At 38.3% G+C, this 24,451-nt stretch overlaps 1 long non-coding RNA gene across 2 annotated transcripts in view; it reads left to right on the top strand.

Annotated features, from left to right (window-relative positions):
* The window catches only part of LOC127471834 (uncharacterized), a 69,244-nt gene that overhangs the window by 37,769 nt on the left and 7,024 nt on the right, over positions 1-24,451 (top strand). The window contains exon 6 of one of the 2 annotated variants that reach the window (XR_007904775.1): positions 8,221-8,705. This is a non-coding gene — a long non-coding RNA (uncharacterized LOC127471834). Of the gene's footprint in view, positions 1-8,220; positions 11,256-24,451 lie in introns of those variants that run through there. The other variant, XR_007904774.1, reaches the window with a different exon arrangement.

Genomic DNA, 24,451 nt, shown 5'->3' with positions numbered 1-24,451 from the left:
TCCCAAAGTCCACTGACAGAAATAATCAGGACCAGATATTTCCATATCAGACCGAATCAGTAATTTTAAAAAAATGATGCTACTTTTATGTGGATGAACATTTCTGAACTGTGAAATACCTTGAAAATCTTTCAGAGTATTAGAAATTACTCTTTATTAATTGATAACAACATTGTGTGGTGCAGCATGAAACCATATGCCTCTAAAATGTTTTTGCCTGTCAAATTTATATTTCACCTGCTATAATGCTATCAGTGTTTTTGCAGAAAAACAGCCAGAATTTAATTATTGTGGGAAAGAAAAAATAAAAGTAAAATTTTCTACAGAGCCACCTGAGACAACACTCTCTGACATTTAAATATTTTTAAGACTGTATTATTGCTCTTGTGGAAGAACCAGATGAAAATCAGGAAGGGCTTGGAGCTCTGGATAGGTCCTCTGGCATTTTTGCACTCATGAATGCCCATTTGATGTCCAGGGAGGAAGTTGGGAAGGAATCACGTGGACATTTCTCCTTGAAAAAGTGGAATCTACCTTAGCTGTAAGCTCCACACAAATACCAATCTGCCTTTGCTTCACACACCCCTTAAAGTCTGTGTTATTTAAATTTTCTTCTGAAAATTTAATCAGCTAATACAAAACCATGCCCATTTTTTATCTTTCAGTCACTCCAAGCACTCACATACATTCTCGTTTCTGTTTACCCCCAGTCCTGACCTAAAAAGTTGGTTTAGAATAGGGTAAAATACAAGTAGCTGGAGACTGGAACAGACTTACTGATTAATCTCTGTGTGGTTCACTGTAAACTGTTCTGAAAAACACAATGTAAATCACTTTTAAAATGTCAGAATTGGACTACGTTCAAGATAGTATTAGACTAGAAAAAGACACTATTTTAGCTGGAGAATGCCTGGAAGGATATGGACTGATCTCTTTTGACCCAAGTAGCAGAATCAACATTTAATGATTTGGGGAATTTGCTGGTTCAGCGGGGAAAAAAATAGTAGAACTGTTGCATTTCTGTTTATTTATTAAAAATGTACAAAATTCCACCTTCTTGAGCAGAGAATCCAGTGAGACTTGCTTTAATGTTTTCAGCTCCAAACTTTATTCAGCCACATTAACTCAAAAACCTACTTTTTGAATCTGTTGTCGAGGTCAAACCCAGGTGTTGCTCAGGTTGTACAAAAACATCTGCTGCCTCACTCTTCCCTGTGAACAGCCTGTCATCCACACCAACACATTCACTCATAACCCGTCACAAAACAGTGCAATACATGGAAAAAAAAATCCTCAAACAAGAAATATTGAATTTTTTATGATATCCTACAGTTTTCTTTGGCTGTGGAAAGGGTTGCATATATCTTATGAGTGTTTTAAATGAAAGTTAAACCCAAACATTTTAAAAGCTTTAGTCCAACCTTTAAATATAGGACAGAGAAGAGCAGGAGAAGAAGATTTCCTCTGCAAGCCAGTAAGTTATTTGTCAAAAACAAAGCCAGAATAAAATTCTCTTCTAAAGAGTTAGATTGTCAAAGTTGGATACTAAATTCAGTCTGAATTCACTCAAGTGTGAAAAAATGGAATTTTAGTACTGCTTTAACTGTATATTTCAAGCAAGCAACAATCTTTAACTGTGACATCTCTTCTGACATCTCCATAATGTGTAAGCATGTGCATAAGTGTATATACAAACTAGGTTTATTATGGAGTCTAGACAGTGGAAAAAAATGCTCTACTGTCATGAAATTCAGTTGCATAATGGAAAATTCCACAAACAGCTGGGATTTGCTCTTCAAAAATATCCCACACTCTATTCAAAGACACTTAATCCATTTTCAAAGATAATTTTTCAGTTTTCTTATTTCACACTTTGCTAAGATACATGAACATCTTTGGCTTTTCCCCTCCTCCCTCCTATTGAAAAGTTCTGGTGATACATTCAACTTCTTACCTTCTTTTCCTGGAGGTGATGCTTCCACCCTGGGCATCTCTGAGTAATGCCAAAGAGAGAATTACCAGGGCTGCATAATATAGGGACAAACTATTTCACAGTTGAATAGATCTAAGCTCTCCAGGCAAGAAGATAATAGAAGTTATGGCTATGAGGTGTCTGGGTTACTCCTTGGGGGGCAAAAAAAATTCATCTTTACCCAAAGGTGAAGGAAAATATAGCAAACTACAACGGAGTACAATTGTATATATAACCCTCTCATGCAACTTTTACTCCTGTGATGAAGGGAAGAGCAGAAGGAGAGAGAGACACAGTGAAAATAAATGTGTCTTACTAGATCATACATTATTTGATCTGCTATGGTGATCTTCCAAGAAAGAAGTGACAAATCGGGTTTACAGTAATTCACTACAGAAAAGAAAATTGCCTTTATCTCCTTGCTAATCTCCTTACCAAAATTAATGCACAGACACTCTAATTTTATAGCATGAAATACCTTAGAGCACACTGGTAAGCTCTACCCATATTTTTTTTTACAGTTTGCATACAAAGGCTGTCAATGGCCTTATGAAAAAGGTAAATTGGAACAAACATTCTGTACAGAGAGCCCTGCAGCTATAAAGCAAGATATATTCACCCAGATTTTCTTTCTAGTAAATTAATATAAGTCTGATTTTAATTCAGTTGTGTTGTAATATATCAAATGAGTCTGTCCAGGTATGGCAAAGAGGTCCAGGGCTATCTCAGCCTCTGGAAGGGCTGTTACCCTTGTGTTGGCATCCAGAGACAGGAGACTGAAAACAAGTCAAGGGTCAAATGAAAGGCTTGGCACAGTAGTCAAAAATTTTTATTTTAAAGAAGCTACTGAGCCACTAAGACACTGTCTTGAATAGAGATAGTTGCCTTAAAGAGAACTCTTTGAACAAGAACAAGGCAACCCATGCCTGGTTTTGCAGAAAGAACTTACCTGTTCTTCATGTCCCAGGGACCACTCTGAGGAGCTCTGCAATGTTCTGTCCAAATGCACCAGCAATGGGATCTAGCCCAGCACTTGCTCAGAGGTCTTCTTATATTGTGGCATTTTCAGCTTTAAAGGAAAACAAAAGGAAGGAAATACTGGATATTCTCCTTCCCCCCTGTTCCCTCACCCTCACCCCCCAGTAATGTCACAAGTATTTTCAACAAGCAAAAAGCACCCAAACGGGCCTGTGTGTTCCACTCACAGCTAATCATCATCACAGGAACTACAGTGCATTTGTCATTTTTCTTGAAGCTTGCAGCACATAAGTATCATTTATATCTCTGGTCTTTCATATACCAGCCCTCAAACCACCACTCACCACTGAGATATTCCATTAGTGTCATGCTGGGAGTGGAATATGTTTCTGGGTTTTATAACCCAACTTTGAACCAGAGCCTCGTAACTAGTCTTGCTCTCAAGATTACAGTTCATCTTACAGTGGGAAGGAAAAGTGGATGTGATGCATTTGAGCACTTCCCTGCCTGTGCAGTTAAGGAAGCTGCTGGCTGACACACGGCTGCTCTGGCCCTGAGTGAGCAGTGAAATAGGGGATGCAGTCAGACCACGGGACAAACTGTGACTCAGTCAGTGTTTTTTCCTACTCCTTGCTTGCATAAGGAGGGAGTAACTTTGCACCTGCTTGTCAGATAGCTTACTCCCTGTCTGGAGTGCAAAAAAGGGAATTATCCAACTCTCTGTGTCTTTGACCTGCCTCCTCTCTGAACCCATCTGTATCTGATGGGCTTAGTGACAACGCGCCTGAGCAGCAGCCTAAGGAAAGGCAGTTTATCTCCCAGAAACACCTCTTTGTTCAGCCAAACAGCTAATAACAGCACAATACCAAATGAATATCAAGTGGCTGTAATAATCATTATTTGAATCTTTACCTGTTCTTATTTGGAACATGATATTTGCAAATTCTGAATGCAGAGAAGGGCAGGATTGATAGTGGTGTCAGCTCTAAAGTGCTCTACTTCCCTTTCAGAGCTCATCTGGCATTTTCAGAGACTTAAGTGAAATGTAGGACTACTAATCTCAGATCAAAAGGGTGGGAGTCAGATCAGAACCCGGATTTCAGACTAATTTCTTAATTTTATCATGTGGAAGATGTTGCATTGCTCTGTGCATTCATTGCTCCCTTGTCAGTCTTAGAGGAGAATGATGACTCTACACCTTTTGATTAAGGCCCCAGTTGTTAAAGGTTTACAGATCAACATTTATCCCATTCTCCATACAGCTTACATTTTTTGAACTTTGTATTTTTTCATTTTTTTTTTTTAATTTTCAGTAGAATCTTCTTTCAGGAGTGGGGAAATTAGCTTCAAAGGGACTGACTGTGGAAGGCAGTGATTGACTGTTCAGGAATGGGAGGATTCAGCTGGGATGGAGACAGGGAGAACAGCGGGGCTGTGGGGCTGTGATGTGATACAGGGGAAAGATGAACTGACTGCTGATAGCAGGAAGGAGGAACAGATGCTCATTAAAGCACCTAGTAAAACTGTGCTGATGACCTGAGTAAGATGTAGCAATGCCTTTATCAACTTATTCTTTCCTAAACATGCACTTATTTGCTCTCATTCACACACCAATATAATGGATGTCAAGTGCCAGGACTGAAAGGAAAAGCACTAAAGGCTTCCTTTGGCAGCATTGTTTCCAAAGGCTTTGTGTATATCCTGGTGAGTAACAGAGCAAGCTGCCTGCTACCAGAACTGGCTTCCTGAAAGGAGACAACTCAGAAATCCTCAGTCATATCAGACAACATTCTGCAATGAGCTTCACTGACTTTATGTGAGAGGAAGGTGTTATTCTAGGGTTAACATTAGCAGAATGTTGTCCATAGCAAATCAGAAGGCAGTCTATATTCTTATAAATAATGAGAAGTAAATACATATCTAGAGTTTGTGCCAAGTTTATCTGATGCATCCATGACAGACATAGAGTGAGGGTAAGCCATGCTACAATACAGCATTCCTTTCATTTTAAGCTGCTCTTGCTCACCACTGAGACCTACATCCCATCCCCTTCCCTTGTCCTCTATGTGTCTACCAAAGTGGGAGCAAAAATCTATGAAATCCAAAATGCAGGCCTATATAGCCTCTTTACATTACTGGAAATCATTACACAGAATAAAAGCAAGGTTGAGTTGGGTCCAAATTAACTAAGAAAACATTGTCAAAACATATTCTGCAGTAATAAGGACAGAGAAAGAAAAAAGGACTTTTTGTTAGTTCCCATTTATTTAATGATGATATGAACTCCGAGCCAGCTATTTTGTGTGTCAGGAAGTAATTGTGCATGACCAATTTTTGCTCTTGTAAGAATTTTACCTTGTGGCTACATTCTGTTTGAGATGATTTCAAGGAATATTTTGATCACTTGTAGGCTTTTCAAAGGTTTGTTCACTTATTGAACAAGGTAGGGGAAAAAAGAGACTTTGTTTGACTAAAGTAACCTTCCAAGGAAATCAGGATTCATACAGAACATTTAAAGGCTTTGTAGTCTTTTCCAGTGACTGTGATGGCATCCCATGCTTCCCAGTAATCAGCTGAAGAGCTCCCAATCTCCTGAAAGACACTTCTGCCTCACAGAAACTTCCATTATTAGTTTTCAAAACAACTCATGCCACCAAGTGGAGATACAGCCACCACCTTTTACATATCCCAGAGAAATGGATTGGAGTGGCCTAGACATGTTTACATGGACTAACAAATACAAAAGCATGAAAAATCTAATCTTAGGAATGTTCAGCTCAAACAGGCTAAATTAAGACCAAATAGTCCTATATTTAAGATGGCTCCTAAGAGTTTCTGCTGAACTAATTTTATTATTTTTATGCATCTGTTGGACATTGTATTTGCTCTTCAGTTCAGTAAAGATGGTCATTTTTGCCTTGCACTGTGCTAGTTACTGAAGTTCATGAGATTCAAAGTGACAACAACCAAGCACTTGTTTAAAACTTTTACAAGCTTAGATTATCTCTAATTGCACAGGCTACTCAGGCCTGAACAGCAGAGGTGAGGCACTAGTCTATTTTCAACTGCATAGACTTTTCCAGGGCAAAATTATACAACCGACTGAGGTTTTTTATGCATATTTGAGACTCTGATTTTATTAATCATCATGACATCATATGTAATTAATATTAATCCTTACAATATCATATGTAATACTCAATGTAAACAATGGAGTTAAGTGTCATTCCCAGTAATAATCAAGAGCAACATTTGTGAGGCATTGAGGTCCAAAAGGTGTTGCTTTAAAAAAATTCGTCTGTAAGAGACAATTTGCTAACACATGACTTTCTCATTCTACATGTTATTAGCACTCAGACATCACAATGTGCTCTTTTTGCAGCACAGAAGGGCATGCAATCCTTAGAATGTAAAAACCAGGGCAGAGTGATAACCATGATGATCAAAATTACAGAAAAATTACCCAGGATTTTAAATAATACAGTAAGTACCTGGCAGGCTTTCAATTACTGAAGGCAATTACCAGACAATTACAAATACCTCCAGTTCAGGACAGACAGCAATGAGGCAATTTTATCTTTTTTTTTTTTTTTTTTTTTGCTCCTGCCACTCAAAAATACCCTAATATTTGAAATATCCTGAGATCTAAAAAGAAAATGTGAAATTTCAACTGTGCTGTACTGCATTGATGGGAATTTTAGATCCTTAGTAAAACTAATAGCCCCAGGTATGTTCTATGCTGTATACTATCACTACCATGTTACTTCACATATGACTAAATGGTTGAGATTGTGTTTAGGAGTTTTAAAAGATCACTTGGAGGCTCAACGTCTTTCTAAAAATGAAGTTTTCATTAAAACTGTTTGAAAATAAGCCTGTAAATTGCTTGTGATTGATTTGTTCCCATTCCTTTTTCAGAAATAAATCAGAAAAGAGAAGTAGAACACATATAAACACACAGACCATATGTAAAGGGAAAGGTGATATAACTTCAAATAAATGAAACCTATAAATTTATCTTTTCACCAAAATTACTTGTATATTTTGCGAACCACTTACAAAGGCTAAAAAATTGAGTTCATATGAAGATACAAAAAAGGAATAACCTTTTTAAAATAGGTTTTAACTTTTTTGGTAGTTGTAACTGGGGAGCAAAAGAACTGAGAACTTACAAAGGGAGGAAGGGATGCTGTGGGTTTCTGTGTCTCCTGCTGCTGGGTGTAGCACCACTTCTTGCCTTTGCCTCTTCTCTCTCTGCTTCTCCATGAGTCCTGAGGATGCTTCAAGCTGCCATTTACTTTTTTGGAAACTAGAAGAGCTGACCACAATTTCTGTTTTTAGCTCACCTTCAGCCTCTGCCAAGGGGAAATAGGAATAGAACAAATCCTTTCCATTCTAATATAAAAATATTTGTATATCAATAGATAGATGTATAGATAGATAGGTGATTGATAGAGATAGGTATATAAATTGAAACACAAACATATGGAAATCCTTGTTCTGTCAACATGTTCTTATATTGACTGACATCACCTCTGACAAAAGCCAGTAAGAAGGAAAGGATTTAGAAACCCCTTTGAATAATATTCCTCACGGAACTTCAATAAGATGATGGAAAATAAACTGCAACAGAGTTCAGGTGAACAGGGCACATACCTCAGAGGTTTTTTTTTCCATGTGGCTGTAAAAATCCTTTGAAGTTGGCCATTGGGAAATGCTTTTTTCAGCAATTTGAAGTATTTCTCAGGGGAAATATAATTGTCTTTTTACCTGAAATTTTTTCTATGAGACCCAAGAAATTGCTCAAAGATATTTCCTTTCCCACAGACAAATGGGAAGTTAATATTTTATATGGAGATGAGCACAGTCCTCTGATGCATCTTAATGTATTTTTTGTGATTCAAATGCCATTGAATTACCAACACAATGGGTCAAATTTGCCCGAGGGGAGTTCATGCTAATAAAGTGACAGGAGGGCTGTGGCAGGCTCAGAGCAAGGTAAATATGTTGAACATATTTAACTTGGGAATGGCTTCTCCAGAGGAACTGAACACATCTCAGAGACTCCTTCAATATTTCAATGTTTAATCTCTGTTAGCAAGTGGTGAAATCAGATATGAATTGTATGACACACATTTAATGTGGGGACAATGACAAGCAAAGTTGAAAGAATCTGAGCCTGGCTGACTACACAAGCAACCCTCTTTCATGCTCTTGTCCATGCCTGCCAATGGAGTCAGCTGCATTTCTTTTCCCTTTTACATTTGTAGCCAGTTCAATCCAGGAACAGCAAGTGAATGAGAAGACACCAGGAAAGTGCACAGAGGAAGTAAAAATACAAAGGACAAGCACATACCGTTTTCTATCTTCCAGAACCAAACCTTAAAAATCCCTGAGGCTTTCTGGAGTGAGAAGATGTATGTAGGTGGTGACAAGGGGTTTCAAGGCCATGGTTGCCATGGAAAATGGGGGTGATCTCTTGGCTCTTTGTATGGTGGATGACTGAAAGATGTGGGACTGGCTCTGATCAGCCACTTTGGGCCTTGTGGTTTTAATAAGATGATTCTAGACTCAAGTAATGAAGAGGCATGAGGAGCAAAACTTGGGTATAATTCAGGCTGGCTGAATCTGGACATAACTCTTCTCTAAAACACATTGTTTTCTTCTGCTGGTAAAAGACAGCTTTTTTCTCTGCTGTTGGAACAGAAAGCAGCACTTCAATCTCACTCGACACCCAAGCATGAACACTTTCCAGGTGAGAAAAGGGTGAAAGAAGTAGCTACTGTTTGCTCTGCTCGCTTATTAGAAGGTGACATATGTGTTGGGTGCTGGATCATCAACTGCCTTATGATATGTGTTGCAGTCAGCCAAAGCAGATGTTAAAATAGCATCTCATTCAGCAGGGAGAGTGTAAACTGTACATTCATACACTTTGCTGAATGTGAATGTGCAAGGTGCTGAGCAACAGTAAATTCTTCCTGAAATCTTTAATCTGCACACCTATGGTATTTAGGGTGTCTAGAAGACAAATTAGATCTGGGTAGAGACAAAAATTAACCATTTGCCCAAATTCTGATTTTTGTTTGACTGATTCCTTCCAATCTATCCCCTTATTATGACTTTAAAGCCTGACTTTTTCAGTAGGGCTATGTGTTTTAAATGATAATTTATTTCATGCCAGGGAATTCCGTGATTTGATAGCCTCAGTGAAGAAAGCGCAAGAACCATTTCTGGGTTGAAAGGACATGAATTTAAAGCAATCCCTACATCTTTTCCTTCAGCACTATAATTGTGTAAATATGGATTTGTAGAAACATACAGCTGAGGTGTGGAGGTGGGAAAGACGATGTTCTTGCCCAGGGGAATAGATGTGATATAAACATTTTTCTCATGAATACACCTATTCTTGTACTGTTGTGCCATATTTATCCTTTTAAATGTATGCATGCTTTGGAAACTGAAGTAAAGGCTACACCTCAATTGTCTGAGCGAAATATTAACTCCTTAGTATTTTATTTGTATTTAGAAATCTGAAATAAGAGAGTTCTGTGTTAGTACACTGGTGTTTAAAAGCTGTTTTACAATCAGGTCTTCATTCAACCTAAGCAATAATAATGATGCACATTATTAATCTATATTTTCTTCACAATATGAAGTCAAACTTTTTAATTTTAAATTTATAATTTATAGTCAGATGGAGATGCAGGGGTGGAAGATTCACATTTCTGGGCTGGACAATGAAATGCCTGAGGAGTCCTAGACACTTGTGGTCAAGGGCCATTTCTGTGAATTGTAGGCACATGGTCCTGCCCCCACAGCCCTGTGAGTGGTCCTGGTCCAGCAGTCACATGGTGGAGGAAATCATCCAGCCTCTCCCCCTTAAACTACCCAAATAATGAGGGTAAGATGTTTTGTTTGTCTAAATCAGCTCTTGCTCTGTGGCAGTGGGAATAAGGCTGCTCAACCAGAGAGGAGCTGTGAGGCTGGAGAGGTTCTCCGAGGACTGTCTATGTACTTAGCTAGATGAATAGTGAGTCAGTGGGGCATGGGAAAACAGCTGCCACATTTATCTTCCTCACACTAGCAACTGAGAGTCATTACCAGGATCCTAATACACCAAAGGATACTTTGAACACAGATGATCCTCATTTATTTGTCTACACATACTTAAAATGTTGCTTTGTGGTGTAAGTTATGGCACAGGAGGAAGAGTTTGGGCTGAAGTTATTTTAGGGACTATTTAAGTGCAAGAGTTTAAAGCTGATTTGTTCTTTTCCAATATCCTCTTTCTCATTGTACCGTAGGGAACCTGTTTTTGTGAGCCAATCATCATTTTTCTTAAACATATAGAGAAATTATGAAGGATAATTATATCTCAGGGGCACCTTAATTGCCCCAATTACTTGGCCAGTTTTGACAGCCAGATCTGATGAAGAGAGGGAGGAAGGGAGATCTGTAGATACAAGACAACATTTTAGTGGTACTTGGACAATACTCATGGTACAACTATAATAATCAAAGTATCAGTGTTTAAAAGTATACTGCATGCAATATAAACTGGAGTAGAAAAAGAGCTTTGGTGAATTATAAGAAATACTTTACCCAGTCAGCCTTCTGCTTGAGATATCCAGCATTAGCACTAAATCAATTATAATTAAGTTGCACGTAACTAAAATTGGCAAATTCAATTTCCGCAACTTTTCATTATAGCTTAGCTGCTGTAATGGCAGATTGAATTACAACACCTTCCACAATATCTTCCAGGTATAGTCATTATCAAACATAATTCTACTTTTTACTTCTTTTTAGTATGAAAATTAAACAATATATAATTGTCCTGGATCAGTGATGAGGTTACTTCTTCTGGTACAATAGGCAATATAAAATCCCTGACATCATATGAGGGTGCACAGATGCTAAAGAGCCATTTCAGGGTGTTTTAGGCATAATGGACGCTTTTTGCTGTTAGAAGATGAAAGCCAAATATTTGAACTCACAGTGATAATGCTAGCTTGAATAAAAAAAATAAGGAAAAAAAACAAAGAAAGAGCAGAAATGTCACTCTCTGCAGCTTCTGAAAATGATGTAATCATCCTCTTTGTTGGAAGGCTTTGGTGTTAGTATGATTTCAAGAATGTGGTTAATGTTGAGCACACCCTTGTAATCTGTCTTGTAGAGGTGCTTTCTTGAACTGAGGTCATGATTAAGTGTATGAGTAGAAATAGAGGCCTTCCTCTTTTTCTGTCTGAAATGCTTTTACATCTGTAACAAGGTTTTAACATCTTGCCCAAATGAGCAAAATGTTATTCTCGTCATTAAACTGGCAGTTGCACAAAGGCAACTGGATCAGATATAAAATGGATGCTCTTCCACGAGGTTATTCTTTGGGGTAATCAGGGAGAAGGCAACTGTAAATTATAGCAAAACTTTATTCCCTGGTCCCTAAATCTCCAAATCAGTTATCTAAAAAATTCAGCTTTTTACAAGAAAGGTAGAAGAGAAGCCAGGAAAAATATCTATGTTTAAAATGCACATATTTTGAATAGCTCTGTGAGACAGAGTTTCTTCAGCCCGGGGTTCTCAGTAAAAAGTAACAAGAAAAAAAAAACAGGTTAGATTTGATAAAAATAGGGAGCAGTTTTCAGAGTCTCAGAAATCATCAGGGATGTATTTATGCCTGCATTGGAATGCAACACAAAACACATCTCCGTGATGAACTACTAGTACCAGGTATACCCATAGCCCCTGTTCCTAATAAAATTTATTCATCATGTGAAATAAACATGGTAATACAGTCAAAAGCTCACTACTGAGCCATTCTTACCAGTGCACACATCATCCATCACACTGAGACCCACTGGCAGGTTGGCTCCTGAAGAAAAGATCATCCTCATGCAAACCTTAATATTGCCATAAGCCACTCTAGGCAAGCAGTGGGGTGCCTGCCCAATCCTTTTCCAACAGGTTTGTTTTACTGGAAAACAAAAATTACTGAAAGCAAGGAATATAACAATCAGCTTCAAGGTTCAGCTCACCCCTGTTTACTGCTCTGATTCCAGAGATTAGCCTCTTTATTTCCTACAGAGAGATTAGCAATCAAAGCTAAATTATATTTTCATTGGATAAATCATTTACAAGTATTTGGGTCTTTGGTCTTAAAGCTTCATCATGACTGAAAAATGTCTGCTCTCATTTCAAGTGTATTCAAGTAGAATCTATATGTAAACTGGTCCTATCACCTGGAAATTCCAGGTTCCATTGGAAATTATCACAAACAGATGTAAAAACCATTATCAACCAGAGAGCTGAATATAATCCTTAGGGAGGGTGACATATTTTATAGTTTCTTTGGACTCAGGCTACATGGCTACTACATGGGAGACTGTATCACAAAAAAATTATAGGGCCAAGGTACTTAGCGAATGTAAAAATGTCAAATAATCTTGATCTTGCAGTCTGCATGCTTCATATAGCTAAAATTCACTGGATACATATCATACATCTGAGGGATAAATGAACTGGAAAATTCATAGGCAAAGCTTGAGAGCCCCAATTCATAGAATCATAAAATATGAGGTTGGAAGGAGACCTCAGTTCATCTGTTTGTGACACATACGTGCTCCGAGAGCCAAAAGTTAGTCATTATTTTGCAAATAAAATCAGATCCTCGTACCTACAATGTTCAAGTACCTTTCCCAGTTTTCTCTAGCCTAGCCTTAGTATCAAGACTGATATTACTTAGACTTGCAAACAATGTATTCTGTCCAGAAGAAACTTATAATCACTTAGCAGCATTAATCTTATTTTCTATGTCATTAGGATTCATGTTCATCATACTCTTGGTGGAGGACAATGGATCAAAAGTAGAACATGTGTGCTTGTGCCAGAACACAAATCCAACCATTTTAACTTTCACCAAAGATTGAAACCTGCACTCTTTAAATCCTGTAGATGTCAGCCAAGCATACATCTTTTAGAGGATGAAATAGTAGTCCAGATACTAATTCTGCTCTCCTCAGTTTGCTTCCTTCTTGGCATTTTAAAATCTCCAAATACAATACTTTTTCCAGCATAAAGAAAATCCTTCAAACAGATATAAACAACAAGTGACCCTGGACTCCACTACAACTATGAAAATAGTAGAGAGCATCTAGGCTGCTCTTTCTTCTTGCAAACATACAGACAGCTCTTCCTGTTCCATCAGAAGTGACTCATGGAGCTCTGCAGGGCTCACTCTGGCACCTCCCTGGGTGTTGGGACTGAAAGCACATGTAGGTGATGTTGGTATTCCCAGCCAGGGATGGTTGCTGCAGCCAGCCCACTGCAAATGGACAGTTCTTTAATGAGCTCTTTACTGCTGCCCCTCAGGGGAACTGTAAGTGTGATTTAACTCTGCTGCACGTTTCAGAGATAGAACAGAGCACATGTCCCAGCCTCAAGTACTCAGCTACCTTGGGCCATCAGTTTTCTAATTCACATTAGTTAGCACTTAATGCCAGTGACAGTGATGTTTCAACTATTGATCCACATACACAGATAGTATTTAATTTTCAGTGGTACCCAGGACATCTCAGATAGTAGGTGGCATAATTTAGTAGTCTAGCAAATTGATGAGAATGTTGCTGCTTTCATCAATGTGTATTAGGGTACAATTGATCAAGTATCCTTATTACATTCTGCTAACAGGATTGAAAATCCCAAAGATAATTTCACTGTAATGCTTGCCTTGCATTGGCAAAGTACACATGGAAATTTCATAGCCTTGCTGATTTTTAATCATTATGAGCAAAATTAATCCATTTCCAGAGAACCTAACAGAAATTTATCAGCCCATCAAGTCAAAAAAGGACTTAAAGAGGGTTGATCAATAAGGCTGGATTTCACCCAAGGTTGCTGTGATTTCATGTATGTCTGTAGAAGTCAAATAAGTCATACAAATGTCGGGTTGTTAGTTTTTAATCTATACTTTAACATGCACTCTGGGTGTCTGAATAGATTATTGATGATCCCTGGAAGCAAAGGTGGGCAATGCTGAATCCAGGAAATTAAAATAAGCAAACTTATTAAACTTATTAAACTTATTAAAATAAGCAAAACTTAAGTACTGCCATGGTTAAGTATGTTTTTTATGTCTCCACCCCTTCAATAGAACCTACTTCATATATTAACTATATTTTAACTGTACTTTTCTTACCCCTTCCTTTTAGTTTCCACTTCCCTACCCACCCATCCCCTCAGGTAGCAATAAAGATAAGTTGTACTTTTGTCTCACTTGTTCCTGTTTCTAAGATCAGTCACAAATAAAAATGTATATCTTATCTTAATAAGACTTTAGAAATAATGGTTTAGTTTCTATTCAGTAGAATCTGTGTTAAACAACAAGAATAAACAACAAGACAGCAAATAGGGCAGGTAAATCTACTCTGTCAAATAAATGTCAGTATTTTGGAAAATTTACCTGTTAAACTTTATCACTGTTATCACTATTAATTTTCTCTCTGAAAGCAGGTAAGGGTATTGGGCACTTCCTGCTAGATACTGGATGAACATACACCAAAGTAAGTTAGTTTCAGACTTTATTCTGAAAGATGAGGGAAAATAGAAAAATACAGTGCAGAAAGCAGAAAAACATGCTAAGGGCAGCTAAAACTTATCTGCCAGAAAATATTCTCAAAGGAAATTTAAGTTTTTGAAAAACTATTGTTTTAAATGAATAATATATTTTTATTAGAAAACAATTGAATTTGAAATTGCCCTAAAATAAAAAGGGGTCAGAAGCAGCTTAGAAGCAGCTACAACTTCCCAGAAGCATCATCTGAAAGTAAACAAAACCTACCTTCCTTCTGTCAATCTTGTGATAGCTTTGCCAAAGTGATATTTCTAAAAGATTGACCAGAAAAAAAACCCTGTGTGGTAACTGGAAGACTTTAGGGGTCGTTTCCCTGCTAATGAGTCAACTCATGCAAATGCAGCTGCAGAAAAATTGAACAGCTCAAATCACTGATAAAACAACGCTACAAAACTAATTGATTTTAAGCAAATGAGTCAGCTCAGGGACTGGCAGGATGGCCTGCTGTGAGAAGGCACTGCTGGAGACCATCCAGAACAAGCCCAGCTCAGAGCAGGAGCAGCTGGAACAGGCTTCCTATGGACATGACCAGTTTGATTTTCAGTGTCTCCAATGATGGAGACTCCACAGCCTCTGTGGAGCCTCCTGTTCCAAAGTGTGAGCATCCTCACAGTAAGAAAGTGTTTTCTTTAGATGGAATTTCCTCAGTTTGTGCTCATTGCCTCTCGTCCTCTCACTGTGCAATGCTGAAGGAAGTCTGGTTCCATCTTCTTTTCTCCCTCCATCAGTTATTTATGACAAGGAGAAGATCTCTATGAGCCTCCTCTTCTGCAGGCTGAACAGTCCCAGCTCTCTCAGCCTCTCCTTCTATGACAGATGCTCCAAGCTCTTAATCATCTTAATGGCTCTTTGATACTCTGTGATATCCACTGTTAAATTTAAAATCAATCAATTTTCTCCATCATGTTTATCAGGTTTTTAAAGTTCAGTTATTCCCAAGAGTGAACAAAGGCTGTCCCTGTTGGCACTTTCACTGCCATCACCTGCTCTTTTGCCTCCTTTTATTCCCACATTCCCAATTTCTCAGTTTTGATTGCATCAGGCTACCTGTTTTCAGGATCACCAATGAATAGGGTTGGAAACTGTTTCAGTTGCTTAAAAATAATGGAGGAAAGATATTTCTTTCCCTTTATTTTAATAGCAGTAAAATTTAGACTGCTCCTTTGTAATATTTTGAGGATATAAAGTGTGACTGAGCTGCTATCTTAGAGTGATTGTTCTTGGTATGTTTGATCACATGAAGATGTTGGTTTTTACTTTTATAAGTAGCCACTCTCAGAACATGAATGCAATGGAGCATAATGGAAACTATGCAACCAATTAGGCAAAAATATTGAAAGAAAAGAATTCATTAATGTGTCTCTTGAGATTTAATGCCCATATGGGCCTGTAGACTTCTTTCAGAATAAATACTTTGATGAGCTGGTCACGTTTGTTCCTTATTTTAATATTTTTATATTTAATCTTATCATTGAAATTCAATTCCTTTCTCCTGGGTTTGCAGGAGTTCTGATACCCTGTAAATTATGCAATCCACTAGGAACCTTCTTTACTTATACTTTTGCATATGGGTAGCTTGAGGGAGGATGTCTTTCCCTCTAAGCCATTGCCTTAAGTCTGGAGATCTATTCATTCAACTGAATACACCTGTGGAGTATTACTACTACAGGAATATTACTACTGTCTCTCTGGTTTTGTCTGCCTTTTGATCTTCACCTGGGCTGGGAAAGCTACTCCAGAAATGTCTTTGCTCCATGGATTTTTTGGAGTAGACCACTGGTGACTGGGCAGTGTTGGATAAATGAGGAAAAATATGTTTTTGCAGCATCATATCACAACAACAGCTCTAGTCACAGGTTAGAAATCCACTGTGGGGAAAACAGCTCATCCAGAGAAAAAATCCTGTGTCATGGCCCTTTATGATACTTCATGATAACAGTATAAGAAAGGAAGTATAGATGGATATAAATTCAGCACATCTGTGACTGATTATGATGGAAGTTGGCAAACAAAAAGGGTTGGAAGGAGGATTTTGGGGAACTGTAGTTCACATGGAAATTACTCAGTAACTCATATTCTGTCTCATCAGATGTCATATAGAAAGATGAAATCACTTGAACTGCAGGCTGCAAAACAGAAGGGATAAAAATAAATGACAAATAGAAAAAATAATATATGCAAATTAGATGTAAGTTGTCTGATCCATTAGATCTTTCTATCAGCAGTCATTGCTCTGCTTTCTTGCAGATTAGGAAAAATACATGCCCATTAAATAAAGGTCAGCCTTTCTCAATCAAATATAAACATTAATTTTTAAAATATGTATTTTCTGGTTGTCTCTTTACCCTGTTCTATGCAGGGCAAATGTTTTTGTCTGTCTTGCTTCTGTCTGTTTTTTTCTTCTTACTGTGGAGACAAATGAGAATGACATCTGCATTTTTGCTGAGTTATGAAAGTCAACAAAACTTGATACAAAATGGTGATGGTAATGAAAGAATTGATGACATTTCAAGCTAACATTTTAGTAACATTTACGAGTGTTTTAACTTAAAAATGTATTGAATAAAGATTTTTCAGAATTAGGCCCAATCTCAAAAAGTTTGAGGCTATTTATACTGATTTTAACTAAGTATATCTTACCTTAGTTTCTAGAGTAAATGACCAGAGACGAGTTCCTAGACAGCATTTCTCAAACTGTGGCTTAGAGCTCTTTACTGGTCATAAATGAGTCATGAAAATCCTGCTACCTCAGCTTTGCTGAGCCCAGCTCAGTCCTCCAACACTGGCCTCAGTAATTTCAATTAGTTCTCACCCCTTATCCCCAGATGACCAGAATTGCTGCCAGGAAGCAAAGGTGCTGCAGGGATTTTCAGAGTGAGAAAGAGGAAAAGAGAGTTGTGGGAAGAGACTGAAGCCCTGACTACTCACAGCAGTTCAAGAAATATTGCTGCAAAGAAAAGAAAATACTTTAGTTTTTGCTGCATTAGTGCAAACATTGATTGAAAGTTTCCCACTTACAGCATCTGTACTGCAAGAAAGTGGAATAATAGTAGGAGCTGAGACCAGAAATGATACAGAACAACACCAGCCTAATTCAGCTCTAGAAAAATACTGCTATTGTGGTTTAACCCCAGTCAGCAACTCAGCCCCAGGCAGCCACTGGTTCATTCTCCTCCCGTTGGGATGGTACACATGATTGAAAGGTTAAAAGGAAGAAAACTTGTGGGTTGAGACAAAAACAGTTTAATAATTGAAATAAAATATATTAATAATTAATAATAAATATAAAAAATTAAAAGTTGAAAATAACAACAAGGGAGAGAAATAAAACCCAAGAAAAAGAAGTGATGCACAGTGCAATTGCTCACCACCAGTGGATTGATGCCCAGGCTGTTCCCAAGCAGTGACCCCTGGCCAACTTTTTCCCTAATTTATATGCTGAGCATTATGTCCTGTGGTCTGGAATGACCCTTTGGCCAGTTGGGATCAGCTGTCCTGGCTGTGTCCCTTCCCACTCCATGTGCAGCCCAGGCCTGCTCACGAACAGGGCAGCAGGAGAAGCTGGAAAGTCCTTGAGTTGGTGCAAACACTGCTCAGCAACAACCAAAACATCAGTGTATTTTTAACACTATTCTCAAATCAAGCACAGTGCTGTAGCAGGTACTGGGAAGAAAATTACCTCGGCTGAAAGCAGGACAACTGCCCGATGTTATACTTTTTAAGCAGGTGGGGAAGTTAAGTAGAGTTTTGATACAAGATTAGAATCTCTGTGGCTGCATGCAGGTAAAGGTTGGATTCTGCAGCTCAAATCCACAGGCATTGAAGAATGACACTCTCACCTGAAGGTTCAGGAGGCAGACACTGAATGTCAATGCTGACTTCCCACAGATCTTCAGCTCAGTTCAGGGTCTTGGTCCTGATCTTTGTGGGCTCCATTGCTCCCAATCTTCACAGATCCTGGACTCTTTTCAGCCCCTTTGCAGAATGACATGACATTACAAAGCGAGGGAAAGCACAGCCATGACAAAAGAAGTCATATGAGAGCAGAGGTGAAATTCTCCCTGAAGCTCAGTTCCTCACAAATCTCTTTGCCTGAACTGCTCCGTGCATTTCATTAACGTGACTTTCTCTAAAATAAATGCATTATAGCAGATAAATTAAAATGTGCTCAATCACTGCTCCCTCTACCAAAAAAAAAAAGAAAAGAAAAAATTAAAAAGAGACTAAGTAAACCAAGTATGATAGATTTCATTAGTGATACACATTTCAGGGTGAAAATCCAATCTTATTGCAATGTTTTGCCATAGCAATTCACATGGAACAGAAACAATGTTTTCCAACTGACTCTAGAATATAACTGCCTGAGTACACAATATTTACCTATCTAGATCTTCATTTTTCATATAAGAGACATAAAATTACCTCTGCTGCAGCCACTACCACCTCTAATATCTGCCCGATAAAAGAAAAGTCCATATGTTTTATAAATGAAGTATGAATGCTCTGCAGAACTTGTTACAGTACCCAAGGTATTCTGTGCCCTCATCCAAAGCCTTTGGAGACAAAGATCCAGCTAGACAAACAGAGCTTCTATGACAGAAGGACGTATACCTGAGGTTTTTCAGATGTACCCAAACCACTGAAATCAGGTCAGCAATGCGGAGCAGAAAAGCTCGGTAGAAATCTAAATCCAAACAAAAATATTTTCAGAATCAGAGCCCAAAAAAATTCTGAGGATAACTATAAAGAGAATATATGAACAATCTTTTACAGTTAGTTGTATTTTTTTTCCTCTCTACTTTATCTCCAAACTGACTCTCTGTAGGCTCCAGATAGCAGAAGCCTGCAGAGAAAGCGATCCCAGTTCCACCCCCACCCTCTCTAATCTACTTCTATTATAATTAAAGAATAAATCACACAAATTAAATTTTCACAAAAGCCTCTATTGTTTTACATTTACTTCCATTTTTATTCTGACATTGCAGAGATGCTGTTTTCTTATTTATCATCAGAGATGTTGTTAAAACGTGGGAAGTGGCACGACGGGGTAAATGTAGGAAGGAACAACACCCAAATCTTTTGCCTGGCTCATATTAGTGACTGTCATCTGATAGCCTTCCTGTAATAAATCCAGGGAAGAGAAGGCACAGTTTAGAAAAGTTTTAGATATCCTGCTCTATGCTGCCTACAAAATCTTTGTGGACAATTACAGTTAAAGCAATGATAGCCGTGGGGAGGGTGCCACTGGATAATTGCAATCACTTGATGTTAGCATGTTATAAACAGTGTTTCAACCTTCAATTTTAGAACCATTTCAACTAGAATATGAAAATATTTTAATTACAAACTAAGTTAAAAGTCACCTCAAAAAGAATAAATGAAAATTTCAATTTGTTTTTGAGAAAAGTATTTTTGGAGGGAACACTTCCAAAGGGTTGTTTGGATCAGACACTGAACTGAAAAGTCCATAAATAATGGACTTTGTGCTGTAACACTGAAATTATTACTAATTCCATTTCATATAATATGCTTTGCATGACTAGCAGTTATTTCAGACAATGTTTTTCTCTTATTTATTTTCACAGTACTGGAGACGTGATCCTTGCCCATGCCTGGCCATGACTACATTTTAGAAATAATTAGTGTCATAGGAAGAAATGGAGTCTTGAGTTCCTGACTGCTGTTCACAGCCATTGTAAAGATTCTCTGAGACAGAATGTTTAACTGTGGGAGGAAATGTTTACCTGCTGGAATGGCCATTTCCAAACAACAAACCACTCCCTTTTGCACATTTTCTGTAAAAGAGGAGAAAAAAAAAAACCTCTGAGAGTTTGCACACAGCATGTTCATGTCTGTTAGTACCTATCAAAAGACTCCTTTCAAATTAAATAACTAATAGGTGCCAGACCCACTGACTGCAGTCTGTTGATGTTACAGCATTCCCAGTCCCACTTCGCAGTTGCAGATTAGTTTGTTTTGAGAAACATGGAAACTTTCTAATTTGCCTTCTCTCAGACACAATTACAATATACATGAAACAGGAGATGAATTTGTCAGCATTATTACAGTAGCAAGATAAGAGATCCTTAGAAGTGACTTTTCTTTCTCAGATACATAAATATTAAAGTGTGATTGAGGCTGGAAATTACCTCTGAAGGTCATCTTGCCCAATCCCCTTTTTACAACAGGTAAAAATAACTCTGTTGCATTTGAAGGAAACAGATTCTTTCTATGCTCTGATCTAAGATGTTATGAAAGTTTATATATTGTCAGATTTATATTCAGGAGACAATTTTTTTTTTTAAATCTAACCGCAGAACTTGGGTCTTCAGAGACCCAATTCAAAGTTTCTAATTAGCTCTTTTACCTATATATCCACTTTCTGCATATTACCATGAAATAGAAATTGGCCATGAGGGAGAAGGCTTCTGATAAAGAACAGAACATTCAAAGATATGTACTGAGATACCAACTGGTAACTAGGCAGAAGCTAAAAAATACATAATCTGGAAGAATGCAGGGAAGGGCAAAGAGTAGCCTGGGCTAGTTGTTGTACATGAAGTGGTACAGGGGCAAGAGGACTCCTGGACTGATGAAACCAAGGTGCAGAGTATGCAGAGCAGGACAACTGAGGTGGCATTTGTGTATAAGTAGCTCTTAAACCTGTGTTGATTTGCACACACGCACTTGGTCACTGATCCATGACTTGGGATGTACTCTCAGACCTCAGTGGTTTATTTTCCCTTTCTGTTTGACAGCCTTTATGTTCGCCTTTGAAAAAGTATTTTTGCTGCCCAGTGAGACAGAAGCAAAGAGAGAGGGTTGTAAATAGGCTATCTGCACCACCATGACAATCTCCTCGGGAGACAGCACGGGGGTTCAGCCAGCGTGGCTCTGTCGTGCAGCCAAGCCACTTTTCAAACAGCTTGTCCAGAACCAGAGGCTTTTCCAGCAGCCTGCATGCTGCAGAAGGGCACATGATTATTCTGCTAGAGAGGGGGAACCTGCCGAGCCAGAACTCTGTCACTTTATTAAGTAAGAGTTTGTGAGGAAGCCGTGTGAATTAATCAGGGAGTCAGACAGCAACTCGACTAAATCACTGAGGAGGAGTCCTGCACTAGTAATGAGTTATTGTGTCCCCTGCCTGGGGGAAAGGAACACATGTGTCAGGAGCTATGTTGACTGTATAAAATGACCTGGACAAATTACTTGAGGATTTTTCCCAGAACAGGGGAAAAAAAAGTGTGTATAACTCTCTTTCCCCAGAGAACTATTGTCACATAACAGTATTTGGGTGTTTATTTCTTCCTCAGCTGAAAATCCAAGGATAAACCCAGGATATTTCAATTGCTTCCATCCATTACACAGAGAGCAACAGGATTAGGAAAAAAGGAATATATTGCCTTCTAAAAATCATGGTTTTGATAGAGAAAACTGATTTGGAACTGTGAAAAGCTCAAGCTGTTTTATTCTGCAAGTGGCAGACTTATGCTGCCAATGGAGATTGCACAAAGCCTGCCTGGAGACTCTGGCATGTAACAGGACAAATGGAAAAATGGATTTACTCAAACTTGGGTATTTAATGGTTATTAATGGGGAATCTATGGTACAGCATGTTGCTTAGAGTGTATAATACAAAAATATGTATAATACAAAAATATGTACCATATTTTTGTATTGCACATCCATAACAGTGGTTCACTCAACACCCCAATGTGCAGGAAGGCCACAGTTAGATATTTAAAAGTGTAATATTCACAAAAGCACCCAAGGAGACCTTATAAAAAAGACATCAGCAGAAATAATTAGGAAATTTGAGTCAAAACCTTTAGAGGATTCGCCTAATTACTTTCACTTTTGTAAATATAAGTAGTCTAATTTTTAGGTACCTATATATGTTTGGCTCAAGATAATTAGCACTGTGCAGACCACCCCAGAAGACAAAATTGGGAGTGGGGAGGGATGAAATAAGGACTGTCATCACATAAGCCACAATCATGTAACACACATTTATTGTCACCTTAATGTAACAACCAAGCCTCCCCCCCTTCCACTGAGGCTGCATCAGTCAGTGCTGTGAAGCACAAGCTGCACTACCAGAGATGTCACCATTTTAGGAGGGTGAAAAACACAGAGGGAAAGTTATATGACCTGTAGTAAAATGAGAAGGCTCACTTTGCAAGACGTGGAGACACATAAACACTGATAAAAGTCAGGCATATTCTGGTCTACCACTTTTGAGTATTTACAAGGAAGAGACTGTTACAAGACTTCTCCCTAAAATAAACAGTATACAGATTGCTATCTCTGACACAAACATCTAAATCTGCATTTAACGAGAACAAAATACATGGGGGAAACAAAAAATAAAAACAAACAATCAAAAGATACTCAAGAGTACTTGCTTCTTGATTGTTCCACAGAATCTCAGATTTATCTTCAATTATTGCACAACGACCAGCAGTTCTAAGGGTGAATCATTGTCTCTATAAAACCTAAGGAATTTGGGAATACTGCTGCATATATTCATCAGATATGGAGAACTAGAGCTATAGCTTTAACCTATAAGAACTTCAGGGAGAACTGAAGCTTTATTTCTGTTTTGTTATAGATGTCACCACATAAGCAATTCCAGAGGAGAACCTTCCAGTAATCTTCCTGAGAGAATTAGAAAGTTTATGAAAACTATAATCTTATGCTTCTTTATCAGTGATAGAGTGGAGTACAGGGTTTTGGGGATTTTTAAATCTTTGTGTGTCTGATAATTTTTCCTTGTTTGTCCGATCTGCAATATGTTCCTCACAATATCTCTGAGTATGTTCCTGTGAAAGAGATGATTTTAACCCCATCTGGCAAACATGACACTGAGACACTGGCACTTGCTTGTGTTTCATAGCAACTGCCCAGAATGTTCGATCTGTTGAGGGTTTAAAAAGAGAGTCTGTAGCAGGGAGTGGGACTGGCCTGTTCTCCTAAAATTCACAGGGGGGTTAACCAGATCCAGGCAGACACCTAGAAGGACATAAAGTAGTTCCAGTGACTATTTCTACAATGAGAGGATTGTTATTAATTAGGCTAGTTTAATCTCCCAGGCTCTGGTTCAAGACCCTGGTCCACAAAGTATCCAGCTGTGTTCCCAAGATAATCCATATTTCACACTGAATGTAGCATACCAGTTCATCAACCTGAATTAGGTCCTGCCACATTCTCTGGTGCTTTAACTTCCTTTAAACCTTATTCTGTATTAGCTGACTCATTGCAGCACACAGTTTAGGCTAAAGGACAGAGCTTGAGAAAGTCTATAGTTAAAATAACATTGTGATCTTCATTTGTGTGGGGTAGCAGTTCTCTCCCTTAACACGGGAGATAAACTGCTGCTTGAGGAATGTGGCAGCCTTTAGCAGTTATTTGCCTTCCCGGATTTCCAGCAAAATTTCAAGAAAGAAACCATCGCCCATCACCAATCCCTTTTCCCCACCGAAATCTCTTCCCTCAGAATGCATCAAATAAAAAAAAATTCCCCCAACTCTCGTTAGGGGGTTATTGTCTGTACTCAAGGATTGAAAAAGGCAAATACAAACCCCCATTGCTAGGCTAAGAAAGTATTCCCTTCCTGAGTGTATAAATGTTAAGCAGATAAAATAAAAGGCAGTGCTAATGGCTGATTGAAACCCAAAAGCCCAGAGACATTTACATTCAGCACCGTCACCCGAGGAAGCTTCTCTGCTGAAGGAGGGAAGATGATGCAGTTTTAGGCAACAAACATGATGCCTAGCATCAACTGACTGAGTCAAGTGCAAAAAACAACTCTAGCTTGCTTTCCTGATTTTAACAGCCCTTTATTTTTACCTGGTGGCACTGTTTGTTCTTTA

This window comes from Manacus candei, unplaced genomic scaffold, assembly GCF_025592945.1.
Source record: "Manacus candei isolate 608988 ecotype Guabito, Panama unplaced genomic scaffold, ASM2559294v1 h1tg000003l, whole genome shotgun sequence".
Classification (NCBI taxonomy): Eukaryota; Metazoa; Chordata; class Aves; order Passeriformes; family Pipridae; genus Manacus; species Manacus candei.
This window is presented reverse-complemented; position numbering and strand designations above follow the sequence as displayed.